This window comes from Canis lupus, chromosome 20 (genome assembly GCF_003254725.2).
Source record: "Canis lupus dingo isolate Sandy chromosome 20, ASM325472v2, whole genome shotgun sequence".
Classification (NCBI taxonomy): Eukaryota; Metazoa; Chordata; class Mammalia; order Carnivora; family Canidae; genus Canis; species Canis lupus.
The window spans coordinates 36,257,924-36,277,853 of NC_064262.1; the positions used below are offsets into that span (position 1 = coordinate 36,257,924).

Genomic DNA, 19,930 nt, shown 5'->3' on the forward strand with positions numbered 1-19,930 from the left:
ACTATTAGACATCTGACCAGTGTGAGACAACTAAGTATCACCTAAATACCTATTCATTTCCAGTGGAGCAGAAAGAAACAGAAAGGGATAGTTAGCCATCCCTACAGGCAGTACGGCCACATAGCACATGGGGAACATGAAGGGAGCTAAGTGGACTTTTAGGAGGGTATATTCACTCTTGTAGATCATTAGGGAACGGCTAAATAAATGAAAGCTCAACTCCACAAAACAGTTCCTTTAAAGACCCGAAGGGTTAAATACAAAGGCATATTATTTTCCAGGGGCCATATGTGTTTCAAGCAAAGGAAGGAGCCTGCAGAGTTGTTTTCAAATGTTCAAAGGACAAGTTTCCAGGTCTACAGCTGTGCTTTATTAAGGAGCTACAGGCAATATCTCTAAGAATTTGGCGTGAACTTATTCGAGAAAATGTTAACGTGCATTGAAAGCAGATTGAATATGTATGGAAAGGGGGGATTGATCATCCACTTTATAGAACACAGAAATTTAACAGTCTAATCAATGCATTTAAAAGCTTTCTGTGGGTCATTCCTAACTTCGTAGGTATCTTCTCTTCTGTCACCACAGAAGTCCATTTCCTGGTACAGGAGGCCAAGGGGGACTCCGTTCAGCAGAAGGGAATTGTCCACGAGCCCTGTAATTAGCATGGCACCTCAGCGATGGCACGATTAGAGGCCTCCTCAGGGGCTTCTACACAGGCCTCCTATTTTCAAGGGTTATGAGTTTTTGCCCTAACAGCTCTTCTTTTCTGAAACAGCAGCAACGGAGCTGGCAACAAGAGCATGTGGGCAGCTCTTCTGTGCTGTGGTCACTCATTTCTCAGTCATGTGAAAATCAACCAGGAAGGAGCACTGAGGTTTCAAACAGTTTTATGTTCCCATCTGGCATCCAAAAAAAAAAAAAAAAAAAGGCTCATTTAACTTAACACAGCCATATTTCTCAAACACCTGGTTCTTTATTGGCATTCTGTCTTAAAAAGTTCTTCCAAAACAAGAACAAAATCTCAGTTATCATTTAACCATTCCCCAGTGTGTGTGGTGGGAAATGCTTGCCACCCATGTGTTTCAGCTTCTGGTATGGAACTCCAGAGCTGACAATAATAATAATTTACCACCGCTACGGACACCTCCACATCTATTGAGTGCTCACACTTTGTGCTTAAGTACTGGCTAGGTAATTCACATCCTACCCGCCTCCTGAGCTAGGCATTATTATTCCTATTTTAAAATGAGAAAACAGAGATTCAGAGACACCAAGTCCCTTGCCCAATTCAGACAGGTAGGAGGCAGATCTGGGATTCATACCTATGTCTGCTTGACTCTTTCCATCCTGTCAGACTTTCTTTTTTATTGTAGTAAAAATATACATAATGTGAAGTTTACCATTTTAATCATTCTTAAGTATACAATTCAGTGCGATTCAGTCCACTAGCAATGTTGTATAATTGTCACCGGTACCTATTTCCAAAACTTTTTTCAAGACTCAAAATGGAAATTCTATGACCCAACTATTCCTTAGTCCCCCTCACCTAGTCCCCCTCTCCTAGCCCATAATAACCTCTATTCTACTCTGTCTCTATGAATTTGCCTATTCTGGATACTTCCTAAAAGCAGAATTATACAATATTTTCCTTTTGTGACTGGTTTGTTTCATTTAGCATAATGTCTTTAAGGTTCATCCGGGTAGTAGCATGTGTCAGAACTTTATCCCTTTTTGAAGCTGGATAATCTTATGTTGCATGTAGATATTATATTTTGTTCATCCATTCATCCATCAGTGGCCACTGTGAATAATGCTTCAACGAATATTGGTATACAAGTACCTGAGTTCCTATTATCAGTTCTTTTGGGCCTATACTTAGGAGTAGAATTGCTGGGTCATCTGGTAATTCTATGTTTGACTTTATGAGAAATCTATACTTTCTCCATATATAAAGTATGGCTCCAATTTTATATAGACATAAAATATAGATACACCACGTATGCACGTACACACACACTCACACATGATCTTTTATTGATTCAGTGTGGGACGAGAATGCCTTTTGAATCAGATGGACCTAGGTTTAAAACCTGGCTACAGTACTTACTAGATCTGGAGCAAATCACTTCATCTCTCTGAGCTCCAATTTCCTCATCTATAAAATGGGAATGATAAAATTTGTCTTGAGGATGTAAAAATTGGGCAAAATGACTAGCATGTGCCTGGACAGAATGGGCAATGGATAGATAGTAACAATTTTTCCAGTTTTCTAAAATAGTAAAAGACTGTATTTTGAATGTGTAAGATGCCATGCCTCTTTATGTCCAATTTATAAGTGATGAGCAAAAGCAAAGCAACATCAGGACAAGTCTGGGGACTTGGAATGCCTTGAGGACAGCTGGAACCATAGTCCACCAGTTACTGCCCGGGGCAGCAGTGAGTGGGACGGACACACTTGGATGGCCATCATTAGCTCTCCCTTGTGCTTTTCCTGAGGCCAAGAGATTGTGAATCAATCAACGTCGCTATTCAATAAAGCTCCCAGACTGCACGTGACTCACAGCACTAAACAACTAAATTCAATTTACCTGGAATACAAAGATATGTCACACCTCCCCCAGATGAGAATAAAAGCCCTCTGAACAACAGATTATTTTTTATATATCGATGGGTCCAAATTGGCTGGAGTCAGTGGAACCACTGACACCTTGAGCAGCCAGGAATCCAAATGGCCAACGATCCTCTTCCCTCTCCTCCTCCTAAGCCCCAACCAAAGAAAGACCAGGGCTATTCTCAGCTCTGGATGTGCTGCCCTTGAAGAGAGGAACAGCCAGTGTCCAAGAGCAGTGATCACTTGCACCCGGAGGGCACTTCCAGAAATGTAACTTGATGAGGGTGATTAACTCTTCTGATCAATTTTGCTTTGGGTTCATATGCATTTAATGACTTTTTATCCCATTTAATAATGATAGGGCTGCTTAACACCATCACTTGTTCCTCAATGTCAAATTGGTAATTTTCATCTTGCTTTTGCAAGTTTCCTGTGACCTTCCTAAATGACTGCTTTGGATGGGTCTTTGCTTTCTTTTTGGTAAAACATGAATACATATTGAAAGAGGAAACGTTTACTGAGGATATACGATTAATGCAATTCAAGAGTGTCCACCGTACGTTATAACCACAGCTATAGATAGAACCCATCTGTGAAGACTACAGTTCTCACCTAAAATCCAGAGGGCTACTGGTTCTTACTTACATTTGAAATTACAGCACTAATCAGACACTCTGATTGGTGAATTGCTTCAGGAGCTGCCTCCCTAGGCAGAGTCCCTGTCCTGGCTGCTCCTCTGTCAGTGAGGCTGAGAGAGAAATAAGGGTATGCTACTAGAAGCTGGATGCCCATGTTTGGGATAACATAATGAAGTTCAGAGCACCATGTTTTATCTTTTCTTCCTCCCTCCAAGTCTAAAGATGTAGGCTGACATTTAGAGCATGTGAGTACTACTTCAACCTCCATCTGTAAGCGGAAAATAGTTCATTAAATAAATGTCTGTCGGTAGTACAGCTTGAACATAAAGTCTGGTGTTTTACTCGGCCCTGAAGTTTTCAACAATGATAATGAGCTGGTTCATGAGCCCCCTCATTATGTTAATCCAGATTCCTTCAGGAGCAACCAGGATAAAAGCTGGGGCTGACAGGACCTATTGGTGGATGAACAGAACTCCCTGCCCTCACATGTCTGTGGTACATGTTGGTGTGACCCGAATCCTTTGTTCCTAATCTTTTGAGCTGTTCCTTCATTAGACATGTAAAGCCTACCCTGTCTTAATTTGGCTAGAAACAGCATGCAGATCATTTGTATTTTAGGAAGGGCAATGAGCACCCAGGAATGTGACCGAAATATTATTGCTGGACTGATTAGAGACGTTACAAAGCTGCCTGTGTCTGCTTTGGACAATTGTAATAGGGTGATTGCTCTCATGATGGCTGCATCCAGCAGCTAGTGAACATGAAGAAGGGGATCAGAGCATTTAGAGCACCGAATCACGCTTTTGCTACCCAAATGATTTCACTACTCAAGGCTTTTAAGGACAATGCCAAGTAAAGGTTGTTATTTGAGGGGAGGTCTTAAACTCTGAAGACATGCAAAGAGAATTATGTTTTTAAGTTCCTTGATTTGAGGAGTTCATTCTTTAAGTCCAAACTATTATTTTAGATCTTTTCATTCATTCACTCAACAAATATTATTTTACCTCAAAAATTGTATACACTTAAGATGTACCAGCACCATATTGGGTGCCAAGATGAAACAACAAGAAAATCACATCCTCTATCTACAGAACACTTAGAGTTTTGTAGATGACAAATATACAATAGAGATTCACAAACGTTGTGATGGAGGTGGGACAGATGTGATGAGGTACATAAAACTCACTAACCCAAAATGGGGTCTGAGAGACATTGGTCAGGGAAGGGTGGCCAGGAAAACCTCCCAGAAAGGGTGAAAACTGATCTAATTCTTGCAGGAAGAACAGGATTGGCTCTGGGGTCTACAGGGCTGGCAATCAGAACTTGGGGGACAAGGATGTAACTTCTATGAACCACAAGTTGGGGAAGGGGAGACATGGGGCTGGAGATGCAGGAAGACATCTAGCCATCTTGCAAAGAGTTGGCTGCATCATGAAGGCTTAGGAGATTCAGTGATAAGATTTGCACTTGGGGGACACCTGGGTGGCTCAGCAGTTGGGCTCCTCCCTTCGACTCAGGTCATGATCCTGGAGTCCCAGGATCAAGTCCCACGTCGGGCTCCCTGCATGGAGCCTGCTTCTCCCTCTGCCTATGTCTCTCCCTCTCTCTCTCTCTCTCTCTCTCTTTCTGTGTGTGTGTGTGTGTGTGTGTGTCTCATGAATAAATAAATAAAATCTTTTTTAAAAATTTGCACTTGGGAAAGAAGACCCTGCTGATCTGGGGAAAATAGCTAAAGCCAATATCTGAGTCTCTAGGCAGCTAAACTAAAGGCAACTAAGTCCATGAAAAGGGAACTTTTTCCCTTATACCTTAGGAGAGCCCTGCTGGGAGTCTTACTTAAGTCTAACATGAATGGCAGTTCAATTTTCTAGTTCACAGACTATTTGCGATAGAGAGGAGGAAGGGGGGAGGGTCAAACCTTAGCGGTAGTAGCAATACCAGCTGCCATTTACAGAGTGGTGACCTTGTCCTGAGTACCATGTCCAGTTCTCTAGTCCTCACTACCATCACATGAAGTAGGTAGGATTATTCTTTCCATCAGACAGATGAAGAAAGTGAATTTCTTTTTTTTTTTTAATTTTTATTTATTTATGATAGTCACACAGAAAGAGAGAGAGAGAGAGGCCCAGACACAGGCAGAGGGAGAAGCAGGCTCCATGCACCGGGAGCCTGACGTGGGATTCGATCCCGGGTCTCCAGGATCACGCCCTGGGCCAAAGGCAGGCGCCAAACCACTGCGCCACCCAGGGATCCCAGAAAGTGAATTTCTGAAGGTAAAGTGATTTGGCTAAAGTCACACAACTGGTAAGGATGTCAGTGGGGCTGGCCACTGAGGTCTTTGAAAGCCAACAGCTACATCCTCAACCAATATGTTCCTGAGATGAAAGGAAGGCACATCTGGTAGCTGGAGTACAATGTAAAGTAGATGCCAGGTAGTGAGTAAAGTCAGCCAACTGAATAGACCTATCTAATTTTGTTTCCTTCTGAGTCCCCACTAAAATTATTGTTAAAAAAAAAAAAGTATTACCCAGATTTGGAGGACAGGAGAGAAGGCCATAGCACATACTTTAGGAGGCCAGAATGGCAGGTCATTTAGCAGCCAGGAGAATGCTGACTCCTATGTCAGCAGAAAAGAAAGCAGAGAACTAAGTCCGTCTACATGAGAATCCCCACAGAACAGAGCTTTCTAGCAGGTCCAACATCCAAATCATAACATTTCCAGCAGGAGAAAACAATGGAGAGAGAATGAAAGAAATCATTCAAGAACATTTCCTAGAACTAAAATGGTTCACCAAGTGCCCACCATAATGAATACAAGTAAATCCACACCATGTGAAGTATCTGACAAACTTCCACCAATAAAAACAGGGCATATCAAGAATTTCTGCAAGCAGCATGGGTTCAGGCCTTGCTACCAGGGAGCTGAAAGACAAGAAAGCTTTTCTGAAGAAAAGCCAGCTCCACCCAAGAATTCCATACTCAGCCAAATAAATGGTTGAGAGAATAAAAAGAGAACATTCTCAGTCCTTGACATTTGAGGTCTCACAAGATTTATTTTCCACACTCCCTTTTCCAAGAAGCTGTTGGAGGATATGCTCCATAAAAACAAGGGAGTAAATCAAAAATGAGGAAGGTATGGGAACCAGAATAAAAAGGAGGCAAAAGGAAGCCTGAGGCTTACGGAGGAAAACTCAGACCCGTGAACAGCTGAATACCTGGCATCCAGAAGGCAATCAGTCCATAGTGGCACATCAGAAGGCTCTGAACAGGCTCCTTCCAGAAGACAAAACTGACAGAATGTTCAATGTGTCCCTATACGATAACAGGAGATCTCTCCGTGCTGCCCAAAATAGGGTGGGTGGACTGCTGCTATCTACGAACTGTTCCAGAAATGTACTTTTTTGGTATTTTATAAAAGTATCTATCTGTAACAGATTAGAAATTTAAAAAAAGCTAATCCCTCATCACAGATCGTTTGAGAAGCACTCAATTTAGACAATAGGTTGAATCAGAAATAAATACACAGAAATCTGAAGCAAATTTTTAAAAAAGACAATTATTGACTTGAAAGAAAAGAAAATTGTGCAGGAAAGCAAAAGCAATTATTGTTTTCTCTATGGTTAAGCCGTGAATAGCATGTAGAGTCATAATAATGTAAACACTGAATGTTGATTTAGCTGAAATTATGATAAATTATCTTTGGAGGATGGAAAGTGAGCATGTGTGGTAGGGATGGGAAAAAAGCAAGAGTTAAATCCTCATCTTCCCTCATGGAAAGTCAATAGATAGAGCCAAAAAAAGAAAAATAAACAAGTGGCATACAACCATGTTATTTAAAGATCTGGAAGGAAACTTTTAAGTCAGTTGAAACTTTTAAAAGGGGGCACCCAGTGGCTCAGTAGATTAAGCATCTGCCTTCCACTCAGGTCATGATCCCAGGGTTCTAGGATCAAGCTCCACGTTAGTCTCCTTGTTCATTCGGAAGCCTGCTTCTCCCTTTCCCTCTCTCTGCTGCTCCCTCTGCTTATGCTCTTTCTCTTTGTCATATAAATAAATAAAGTCATTTTTTAAAATTAAAAAAAATATTTTGAAGGGCTTCCCTATGGTGGAGGGGTACTAGGGGCAAGGCAGGCTGGGGACTAGTGTTTTCCTTTACAAAACCTACAGAACTTATTGTCTCTTTGAAATAAATGCCTGTGGAACTCAAGTAAAACTAAAAATCTGTAGTCCAGAATTGCAGACAATTCTACATATACTTCAATAGGCAATAAGATTACCTAGGCCTATAGATTGTTAAAAACTGTCACATAATATATAATAATCAATGCTATTGGAGGGGGGCTATGTTCCAGATAATCTGTTTTAGAAGGCACTTAAGTATATAGTATATTTCACAAAGATATCTCTGTAAAATGGTTAAAGAAAAAGAAAAGATTTCATACTTCAAAGGGTAAATCCTCAACCAATTAGAAAATGTCACTATCTAAACCATATCTTTCCATAAGGATTCCGGTAGTACACAGAAACCTAACCTTGACTATCAAAGGGTCTTAAAGAACACTAAGTCTAATGATTAATCTTGATAACTTCAAATAATTATAACTTGATAACTTCAAATAATTTTTGAATATATATATTCAATATATAATTCATGAACATATAGTCTCTCTCTATATATATATATTCTTATATATTTGTAAATATATTCTTATATTCTGTGAAACATGGGTTCTTAGAGATAAATTCCTGGAAATGCTTCATTAACTCTATACCGTATTGAAATACAAGTTCCTGTATATATTCCCTTATGTGTTGTCTACCTATTTTGCACAGGTTTTTAAGATATTAAGAATCTGTGCTAAATTTATCAAGGTTTACAGAGGACATTGTATCACAAGCCATATTATTATAATTAGGCAGTGTTAGTATCCAACTGCATTCTATCTGCTGGAACAAATACAAAGACAGAGACAGCCTTTGCCCCAGGGACTCCACTCTAAATAGATGGCTGGGTAATTCAAAGGGGAAAGAAAGAACATAGAAGCTAAGAAAGGCAGCACCATTTTACCCTCCTTTCTTTGGGAGAGATAAGGTGATTTAAAATGCTGACGAGGCATGCCTTTGTTCACAGAATCATAAAATCAGAGAATTTAAGAGCTTGACAAAGAGCTTTGGATACCTGGGTGGCGCAGCGGTTTGGCGCCTGCCTTTGGCCCAGGGCGCGATCCTGGAGACCCGGGATCGAATCCCACGTCGGGCTCCCGGTGCATGGAGCCTGCTTCTCCCTCTGCCTGTGTCTCTGCCTCTCTCTCTCTCTCTGTGACTATCATGAATAAATAAATAAAATCTTAAAAAAAAATAAAAATAAAAAAAAAAGAGCTTTGGATACCATCTAATCCATGAGCGTTTTGAGCGTGAGAAGAAGGGGTAAGTTCCATGAAAGAGTGTGTGAACGCTTCATGCATTTTCCTAGGGAGAGAGTCCTTGGTGTTCATCAAATTATCAAAGAAGCTTGTGAACCTTTGTGTAATCCAACTCTTTCATTCGGCAAATTTACGCGTTTGAGAGCTAATAGGACTCAGACTTGTCCTGTATGTATTTATTCAAGAGAAGGGAGGCCTGGGGAGGAGGCTGGATCTCTCCAGCAGATAACTAGAAAATCAGTGGCCAATCTGGGAAAAGAACCTGGTTTCCTGATTCCCAGTCTGGGTGTCTCTGCTCCAACTCTTCGCTGCCGCTAGCATCTATTTACAAATTACCACATGTTTAGCTAATTATATCAGTCTTACATAAGGAGTTAATTTTCAATAAGAGGTTTGGAATTTTTTATGTAAAACATATTTCTACCCAGTTGTCTAAACCAGAAATCTAGGCAACATCCCTGGTTCCTTCTCCTCCCTTCAACACCCTCTTCCCCAACATCTAATCAGTCATTAATCTTACCGATTACTGGGGTGCCTGAGTGGCTCAGTAGGTTAAGTGTCTGACTCTTGATTTAGGCTTGGGTCACGATCTTATGGTTGTGGGATAAAGCCCAACGTCAGGCTCCGCACTCAACGCAGAGTCTACTTGCCCCTTCTCTCTCTGCTCCCCACCCTCCTGTCTCTCTCTCTCTCTCAAATAAAATAAATAAAATCTTAAAAAAAAATTAAATTAAAAAATAAATCGTACCTGTACCTCTGAGATTGCCTCGATTTCCCCCATCCAGGCCACCCACCATTGCTGCCTCTGACCATGGCAGCCTTCTAACTTGACTCCCTAGAGAGATTGCCAAGTAAAACATAAAAGGAATTCAGAATCCAAAGGGATTGTAAAGAAAATAATTTAATCCAGTCAAATGACAACAAATTAGCGACTGCTTGGGTAATAAGTTAAAGGAAGTGAAGGGAAATAATAAGCAATGGTGAGAGCCTCTCAAGAGAAATGGAATGTACTGGGTTGCAACAAATCAGTGGAAGGTATGGCCATGAAAGGCATCTACCAACAATGGAAATCAGAAGCTGACTCTAAGGGCCCAGAGTGTTCCCCAGTACCATGGGTAGAATCATCCAGAAGGTCTGTAGTAGCAGGTCTCTATGACTGAGAGGTAACAATATTTTGGTCATAATTTTTTTTGACATAGCATTCTGAGCCTGCTCCTCTTTGTCAGGTTTAGTCAAAAGTAACCCCAGGCGGCCATTGAGCCTGGTGGTGAGAAGAGAGAGGCTCCCCAGGGGTAAGGGGTTGTGTGTCTGTACGGGATGATAGGTATTAGGTATATTACTAGTAAAATCAGCCTGGGGCAATAACTGCCCATGCCCTTATATGGGATCTGGGTAAAGTACGGTTCAGGTTTCCTGCATAGGTCCAGTCTCCCCCAATGACGTGTCCTTGGGTGGTCTGCTGGTGGTGGGAAAGTTCTGAGGTGGGGGCAACAAGGTAGGGGGTCCGCCACCATTTTGTTGGTGCCTCCCGATCCCCCTTGATTCCATTGGCCCAACATTCTTAACTTGAGTAAGTGACTTTACAAACTGAGCTGGTTTGGAAAGAAGTACCTTAACCCTATAATTTAATACTATTAACTAAGACTAATCTATGTACCTTTGCTATTTAAAAATGCAATGGTTGAGGGTGTCTGAGGGCTCAGTCAGTTAAGCATGCATCTTTGGGTCAGGTCATGATCCTGGGGTCCCTGGATTGAGTCCACATCAGGCTCCCTGCTCAGCAAGGAGTCTGCTTCTCCCTCTCTCACTGCCCCTCTCTCTGCTCCTGCTCTCTCAATTAAATGAATAAAATATTTTTTTAAAATGCCACAGTTGATATGGCATATTGGTGAACCTATACAATTTATTGCAGATGTGGGTTTTTTTTTTTTTGTTGTTAACTTTTAAAAGGTGCACTAAAATTGGACCAGGTTACTAAAGGTATTTAGAATGGTTTAAAATAATATGCCTCGTGATACATAAGATTTTGATGAATTATATTTGCAAGAAATGCCTCGATGCTCAAGAAGCTATTGCCTGTGAGGTGTGAAGTCTTCCCCACCAGGCATTTGAAATGCTTGAAAGAAGTCAAATATATTAAATAAACCTATACATGTAGCATAATGTGTTTAAGACCACTTAATTGGTGAATGGTATAATTAGGGATAAATGTTTAGGGGAATTTAACACACATTAATGAAAGTGATTGCTCTTATTTGCAACTCTAATTTAAATACCTGCAACTGTAAATAGGTTCTCACTGATGATAACAAGACACTCTATACACAGAAAATGTTCAGACCATACATAAAAATAGATGTGTTTTGTAAAAATGGAATGGTGATCTATAACCTGCAGCAACCTGCCCAGGAAACCAACTCCTTCTCTGCAATAACCAGCCCAGGAGACTAGCCTGCTGTGAGACTTGTCAGAGGTCAGACTGCTATCTCTAATAATAATCCAAGAAGTCAAACAATAACTTTAACAATCAACCCCAAACGGCCAAGGCTTGATGAATCAATCACTGACAGCTTTCCTAATTGTTTTCCCTGCTTCCAACATAGGGCCAACTAGAATAAGCCAAATATGCACCCCTAACAAATCACATACGATGTCCTCCTTCTAGTTAGTCTGCCTACAGCTCCCCATGACAACTGTGGCCTCTCAGGACACATCTAAAGCCTCTTCCCCTCTCAGGACACATCTAAAGCCTCTTCCCACTCTAAAGCTTTCCCAGTCCTCTGCCTGCCATTGAATCTCTGCCAAAACATAAGTGATGGTGGCTGACTCCCTTGTATAGCAAGCTCTGAAAAAATAGCCTTTGCTCGTTCTCATTTGGTTGGTCTTCATTTCTTCCCACAATAAAATGCTCCCTGGATATTAAGAATCCATATTGACCTAGGTGCTGTTCTCTCCAATCCATCCTCCACACTGTAATCAGAGCCACCTTTCCTGCTTCCCCTGCCCCGCCTCAGTATCCACTCCAAACTCCACCATCAAGGTAACATGGCCTCTCCACCACCCTGTTACCAAACGGTTGGTAACCACCCCACTGCTGCCTCTCCCCTCTCTGTGCCTTTCTCTCTAGGCTCTGGCTCTACCTCATTTCAGTCACTTGTACGTGGAACATTTTCTCAACCACAACACCTGACTAATGTCTCCTCATCCTTCAGGTCTTAGGTCAAACATCACTTCTGCTCTTGTCCTGTGTTTCACCCTATCGGCACTTACCACACTTTTGTTGTTTCTTATTTCTCTGCCTGGCCTTGACTGTGAGCACCACAAGGTCAAAAACCCCATCTGCCTTGCTCACTATATCCCCAGCTACTAGCTCAGTGCCTGGCAAAAGATAGGCACACAACAAATGGACTTATCAGTGGGAAGCCAGAGTTCCTACAAACGGCCAATGACCGGGGACATTAAATACAGTAATGGTTTTAATGGACTATACTAACAAGAGGATTTTTTTTTTTACAAGCACAAAAAAATCCACACTATTTCCAAAGAAGGAAACTTATATTTAGCTATTTCAATTCAAAATATTTTCTGAATGCCCCCAAATGCCAGTCCTTCGTGCTGAGGGTTAAAGAAAGTAAGGCATGCATCCCGCTATCAACCCTGCTACTGGATATTGGAGATACACAGATGATTAAGATGTGCTTCCTGCCAGCAAATGACTCACATTATAATGGTTAATAACAGACATGAGAACAAATGGTCATAACATATAGAGTACAATAGATCGAATCCCAGAAATATGTACAAGGTTTAGAAGCAGCACCTGCTGTTATGCCCACACACATCACACTTTGTCTACCTTCCTCTCTACACCTTATATCTTCCTGAAAGGTTGTGTGCAAATTAAATCATTTGAAATGCCTCCAAGGTACCTTTCTGTTTAAAGAAAGCTTGTGGTGAGTCTTTTTAAAATCAATTCCTAATTTAATTCTTTTGTAAATTTGACACTTAAATAGAATAATCTTTTCTCGAAAAGCAGATCACAATTGTATTACATTCTAAGGAGCCAGAATGACCAAGTGTAGGGGAACACAGTAAACCTTAAGAGGAAGACTTTTCCCTTGGGAGCTTCCTTAGCTGCATTTAAAATACCCCATCACAAGAGGGCTTCTGGTGTGTGTGTGTGTGTGTGTGTGTGTGTACACACGTACGCGCGCATGAGGAGGGGAGGGGCCAAACACAACCCCATCACTCTGCCTGCCTTCTTAGGGCCAGCTCTGGCCCTGACTTACCGGATTGATTGATCGATCGCCTGAATAAAACACATGCCACTACTGATACCGCCTCCCTCTCTCAACTCCCAGAGCTGCTCTCAACACCTAGATGCTGGTGAGAAAGCTCTACCAACCATGATGTGCTCCAAAAGCACAAGGGAGAGCTAAGATCCAGAAAGCTGCTTTCAAGGGCAGGGGATAACCCTTCCTAGGGTCCTAAGTTCCAATGGCCAGGAAGCAAATGGTCTCATTTTCCAGCCTTCTATCATTTTAGGTCTTGCTGGAACGTCTCACAGGGAAAGGACGTTATGGAAGACAAGTTACCCTTGAGATATAAGCCTCCTGAGCCAGACACAGCAAGGAAGCTCTGCCCTACTTCAGCAGGGACTGCTGGGCAAAGGAAGGAGAGAGCTCAGATACCCTGGCTTGATGCAGTGCCTCACAGAGCTCATGCTTCCTTCCACTGGCGTGCAGAGCACAAGCAGTGAAGCAAAAGCAAAACCCTCCTCTAACAGGCAATAAACTCAGGGGCTTGTGGGGAATCTGCGGTTCTGTGTGTGTAAAATACATAGTACAGTGCCTGGCATGTGGGAGGCTGTCTTAGTTCTGCTGCTATAACAGAATACCATAGATGGAGTGGCTAAAGGACAAACATTTCTTCCTCACAGTTCTGGAGGCTGAGAAGCTCAAGATAAAGGTACCAGCAGATTCAGTGTCTGATGAGAACCTGCTTCGTGCTTCATAGATGGCCATCTTCTCGCTGTCACCTCACATGGCAGAAGGGGCAAGAGAGCTTTCATGAGGGCTCTTCCCTAATACTAATGCCCTAATTGCTTCCCAAAAGCCCTCACCTCCTAATACCATTATTAAAAGATTAGGTTTCTACACATGAATTAGGGGTGGGAGGTAGGACATAAACATTCAATCCCTAGCAGAAGCACTCAGTAAATAGTGGTTATTACTGCATACTTGTCATTAACACTGCTCACTAACTATTCTGGTTCTTCACGTCCTGAGCACGTAGTAAGATTATATACTTCCTGGTCTCCCACAGTTGAGTGGGAACACATAACCAGTTTTAGCCAATGAGCTGTAAGCAGAAGTGACATGTCACTATCAGGCCAAGCAGTGGTTGCTGGTATGAGACCCTCCAGAGCTCTTTCTGCCACAGCAACCAGCCAAGTTCCACCAGCCTGGATCTCAGGGTGCGGATGACGGTGACGTGGAGCACGGTACTCACTCCACCAACCCTGGACATGTGGGACAAGGGAGAAAAGCATCTTTGTCCTTGGCTGCTAATATTTTAGGCTTATTTCCCTACTCTACATTTATGGTGCTAATATTAGTAATGACACCAAGAGAGTAACTAATGGAAAACACATATCAAATGTCACTTAGTTTTTCTTATGCCAGAGATAATATTAGCTGCTCTGTATACAGTTTGCCTACTGTGTGCCAGGAGCTGTACTGGTATCTTAATATAAGTAATTGTATTTAATCTCCACACAAAAACAGTGTCATTATACCTACTTTATAGGGGGATTCTGAATTCAAATAATCTATACACTTAATCAATATGCTGCTGCTGTTGTTGTTGTGTTTGTTCAAATATTTTATTTATTTATTTGATAGAGCATGAGCACAAGCAGGAGGAGGGGTGGAGGGCGAGACAGAAGCAGGCTCCCCACTGAGCAGAAAGTCTGATGTTGTGGGGCCTTCGCAGGACCCTGTGATCATGACCTGAGCCAAAGGTAGATGCTTAAGCGGCTGAGCCATCCAGGTGCCCCACTGCTGTTGTTTTTAATGGAAAGGAAAGAATACAAATTTATGTCTGTCTGATATTATACTCATGTTCCTTCCACCGTGTCCCAAAACGGCGCACAAAAATTTGTCAGCCTTTTTGTTCCATCTTAGGCAAATTTAGGTCTGGAAAAAGGATGGAAGGCAGGAGAATTCTACATATTGAAGCAAAAGGTCTTTTGATCTCTGCCTGGAATGTTCAAAAGTCTAGTACAACTTAAAGACAATTCTAGGTATGAACTCATGGACATAACCAAACAACTGGCAAGTTGGATGGTCCTTGAGGACATTCGCAAAAGCTGCTTCCCTTCCTTTCTACCCATGACACATGGGACATGTGACTACCGGGCTTCATACTCAAGGATCCTCGACATTGTACAGAGCCATAGTCTGGGCCATTTTGCTGAGCCCCAAGGAGACAGTGGGAGCAGCCAAAGCCACTGCCTTTGGGACATTTACAGTACAAAGGACCAACTGGCAATGCCTAAGTTAGTGAGAAGGAAGGCCTAGAAAGATCTGACAAAGCTGCTTCATGTTCCTTTTGGGACTATCAATAGCTTTGGGTGGTTATACGCAGCTGGATGTGCTGCAAACCCCCACTGCTACCCCCTTGCTGCCAGGTGAGAGCAAATCTAGACCAAATTCTGAGCATAAACAGACTTTTTATTGCCAAGCAGGAAAAGTCTCCAGTCTGTTGGTAAACAAGAAGAGCCGCCTTTCTGCCTCCGGTATGGGGGCCAGCACTTTACTGGGAAAGACAGACACTTCGTGCACTTGGGACAAGATCTATAGGCTTTGCAATAGCCTCCCCTTCCCCCCCTCACTCCCCTCCCACTTCCGGCTCCCAGCCCTCCACTGCTGCCAGGTGTTGGGCTTCCTACTTCCCACACCTTATCCTGCCAAGGCCAGGAATCTGGCTACCTCACTCCTGAGCCATCATATGTCCTCAGGGCCAACTTTATAAGCATGTCAACAGTGCAGGCACCCAGAGGAGAGCTCACACTTGAACTTAAAATTCTGCAGTCACCATATTGAATTTCCAGTAGTTTTATCTTTGGATTTGTGTTTTGCAAGTGAAGTATAGAGACAATAGAATTTATGCCGGAGGCTTGGAGCTATGGTCTGGCCTCCTACGGCCTCCCAATGGACAGGTTCCTGGCCCTGGCCTCCTCCTCTGGACCTTGTCCCATTCCATGACTATTGCCACTCTGCTCCCATTGTGGACCAGGGCCTGAGTATGGATATTTCTGGGGTTGGCACAGGTGCCCTGCAGTGTTTCTGGTCGGAACAAGGCATGGACTGTCCCTATCCCAAGTTGCAATGTCACAGGGGCAAACTTTTTGCCCAGCCCAAGCAGATACCTAGCAAGTCCCGGCCAGAAGTTGCAATATTTTTGGAGGGTACCCACCCAGTGTGTGCTAGGCAATGGACCAATGGAAAGAGGAGATGGCTGGTGCCCAGCTGCACAGTGCACTGGGACAGAAATGGGCAGAAAGGAAACATGAAGTCAGTGGACCTTCTGAGGAAACTGAGCCATAGAGGAAGACCTTTCACCCCCACTGGCATGCCTGTGTTGGGTTTGCACTTCTCTACATGTATCCCTGTTATTGAAGGAATATGGAATTAAATTTAAAAATTTTTTAAATTCCACAACAGGTCAAGAGAGAGATCATGGAAGAAAGGAAAAAGCATTGTGTCTCTATCTTTAGTGGCACTTTTTCCAGCTTTTTGAACAAGGAGCTCTGAATTTTCATTTTGCACTGAACTCAGCCAACTATACAGCCCATCCAGCAGACCCTAACCACCACTACTTTCACCCAGTCAAACATTACTTCTAATCTTCCTCTGTTTATTAACCAGGGCTAAGGGGTAGATTCAGATTAGAACTCTTCACATGCTAATGAGCCACCCCCAGGGTGTCAGATGGAATTAATTTGTCAGTACATCCATTTCAAAGCCAAAAACCAACCAATACAGTATAACAAAGGAAACACACATGGTCTTGAGAGGCTGTAAAGATGGAGGGGGGTGGTGGTTGTTGCCTGAAGCTAGTTCCTTCAGGCTTCTGTAACAGAAATACCACAGCGTGGGTGGGTTAAACAACAAACTTTTATTCCTCATAGTTCTGATGGTTGGGAAGTCCAAGATCAAGAGGCCAGCCAACTCAGTATCTAGAGTCTGCTTCCTGCTTCATAGACTGCTGTCTTCTCCCTGCGTCCTCACATAGTGGAAGGGATAAGGAAGGGCACTAATCCCATTCATGAGGACCCCACCTCCCAAAGACCCCAACCTCCTAATACTGTCACCTTGGGGATTAGGATTTCAATATGAATTTGGGGAGTTGGGGAGATACAAACATCAAATCCATAGCAGGATTGTTACTTTCACGAAGATGGTCAGGGAAGACCTCACTGGGTAATAAGCACAGGGAGGTGCTGGGAGATTGAATTCTCTTGCAATATACTTGTCTGCAAAAGACACCACCGGGTATTCCACTCTCTGTTTTGCAAAATGGTTCCAGTTTTGTTGACACATATGGGAATATTTATCAAAGGCTGGGGAAAAGGGTTGGGGGACCCTTAGTAAACTGTGATCGGTAGTCACCTCTGGTGAGGGATGATTAAGTGGGGGTTGGGAGGATTTACTCCTTATTTTTTAAACTTCTTCATCATTTACACTTTTAGTAATGATAGCAGTAGGTCCAGTGGCTTTGGAGCTCATCTGTGTTCTAAGAATCGACTTTTGTTGTATAAATGAAGCAGCACGGAGCAGCTAAGAAACTAGGGTGTGCAGTGTGGGTTCAAACCAGACACTACATAATTTGGGGCAGTTATTTTCTCTGTGCTTTCATATCCTCCTACATAAAATGAAGACGACATTAAGGCCTACTTTATAGAGTATGGATGAAGAGTAAGTGAAAAGACTTAAAACAACGCCTGCACATAGTAAGCGCTCAGAAGTGTTAGTGATTATTATTATCAGTAGAGCAAATGGAAACCGTTGTTCAGACAGGGCTAGTCCCTGGAAAGGGGTGGGATATCCTAAGGCTTCCTGAAGGGAAAGAACCAAGAAAGCCTCCGAAGTTCAAAGACACAGATGCATGTTAGGGCATGGAGGGGAGGGGCTATAAATAGGCTGAGGATCAGGGAGGGGCCAGGATCCTGATCTCAAGGTCCAGAGAGCCAGGTCCAGAGGGCTGGCTCTCCAGCCATGAGCAGAGTGGATATCAACCGTGGCTTGCCCACTCTACCCTGGCTCTCCTGAGAAAGAAGTGTCGCTGTCCTGAACAGCATGGTCTCACTAGAGAGCTGGAACCGGAACCTTGTACTGTCCACTTGGCTGGCTATGCCCGTAACGGAGTGGACCATCGGCAAGGGAGAAGGGAGGCTTCCTCCTTTGCCAACGCCTGAGGAAACTGGCAAGACCAGACACAGGGACTTTGCCACTGGGCCCCCACCGTGCCCCCTGCCCTGGATGGGAGCTGCCCAGTATAGGGGAAGAAGTTTCACTTGACCCTCTGAGGGCCCTTGGCTGGGTTTGAAAAGTAAACTGACAAAGACAGGTTAGCTGGAGAAAAGCATACAAAGATATTTAATATAAGTTTTACAGGACACAAAAGCCTTCGTAAGGAAATAAAAACCCCAAGAATCATTGAGACCTATGTATTTTTATACTAGGTTTAACGACAAGAGGAGTAGGAAGTGAGTGCAATAAACCAGGGCTTTGTTCAGATTCTTCTAGGCATCCCTTGGTCTTCAGAGAGGCTCCTTTCCTCTGGGGTACCCCTCTCAGATGAAGCTTTTATGACCTGCTCCAGGGATGAAGGGCAAGAGGTAAAGAGGTCAGAATGACCTTCCTGCTTGAAATATCCAATATGCTAATGTGCCGTATTTTAGGTAACATGTCCTATACTCTATCTCTAGAACCCCTGGACTTTCAGTTTTCTGCAGTGACACTAAAGGCAATGAATACTTTGAACTGAGTCAACCCTGGGGTTCTTGGACTTACTAGAAGAGGGAGGCCTTGGGGAGAGGTGTACCAGACTTCCTCCCCATATGGGACTGTGGGGATACGGTGCCCCAGAATTTCCACTTATTACCTTGGGTCACTTTTTGAGGCCTCAAACTGTAAAGTGGAAAGCTCCAATTTCATGAGTCAAGGCACTACTATCCTACCTAAGGATTATCAGAAATAGAACCATGCTGCTTGAGATAGTGAATTCTATTTCCCCAATTTCACAAATCAATTAGACATCATGTCTATTCATTCCTTCCTTTCTCCCCAGACAATCTGATAGGTGATTGCTTTCTTACTATTATATGCTCACACCAACGTACACACAAAAACTGACTTCTGAAGAGACACTTTAAAGACATAGCTGGCTTCTAAAGAGGAAAAAAAATTCATTCACCACTCATCTCCTTGGACTCAGAGGCAGGTGCCAGATGTGCTATGGAGCTGCGGTGCCAGGACGAATGGCAGCGCATTTTCTCTCTGCCCCATAAAGTACCAATAACAAGTCTTTAATCAGAAAGCCTCATCATCTAAAAGGAGGCTTGTGCCTTTACGGGCACCTGTGATTATGAACCTCTCTGCTCACAATGAATGTCTTTCTGTGAAAAGAACCAGCGCTCTTAGAGGGGCTTGCCTGGCAACAGGAGCAAGCAAGGCCTAACCGCTTGCTGGCTCCCCTGACACCAAGTCCTGGCACAGTGGGGGAGAAGCTTCGAAAGGACACTCATCTACATGACCCACTCCCTCCTCCAGCCAAGCACTGACTGACTATTCCTACTCATGAGGCAATCACCTGCGACCAAAGTGCGAGGCACGGTGCTGGCAGAGGGTGTAACATTAAGCAATGCTGTCGTCTTCCTTCTCCCCACTGCACTCAGAGTCAAGTGGAGTCACAGGTCATTAAAATAAGTGCTTCGGGAGCTTGTGTGCCCCCCAAAATTCATGCCCCTCCTTCTGTATCATAACTGTCACTGAGCAGCAGCTGCCTCTGGCAACCAGGCAACACCACGTTCATGCCAACAGAATGGGGGCGGATGGGACTCAGGGCGCCTTCACATGGAGGCAGCAGGGAGCAGATGTGCCTTCAGGCGCCTCCTTCTCCTTCTGCCCTGGCTGGATGCTGAGGACTCAGAGCTTCTGGAAGATGGCAGAGCCATAATACGGAAAGAGCTT

At 43.3% G+C, this 19,930-nt stretch overlaps 2 protein-coding genes across 2 annotated transcripts in view; both read right to left on the reverse strand.

The window, feature by feature from the left end:
* Nucleotides 1-6,555, reverse strand: part of CACNA2D3 (calcium voltage-gated channel auxiliary subunit alpha2delta 3) — a 945,794-nt gene extending 939,239 nt beyond the window's left edge. The window contains exon 1 of the mRNA XM_049098270.1: nt 6,465-6,555. The gene's annotated coding sequence lies outside the window, so the exon portion shown is untranslated. The remainder of the gene's footprint in view (nt 1-6,464) is intronic.
* The window catches only part of LOC112665931 (uncharacterized), a 104,994-nt gene that overhangs the window by 31,740 nt on the left and 53,324 nt on the right, over nt 1-19,930 (reverse strand). The window lies entirely within an intron of this gene.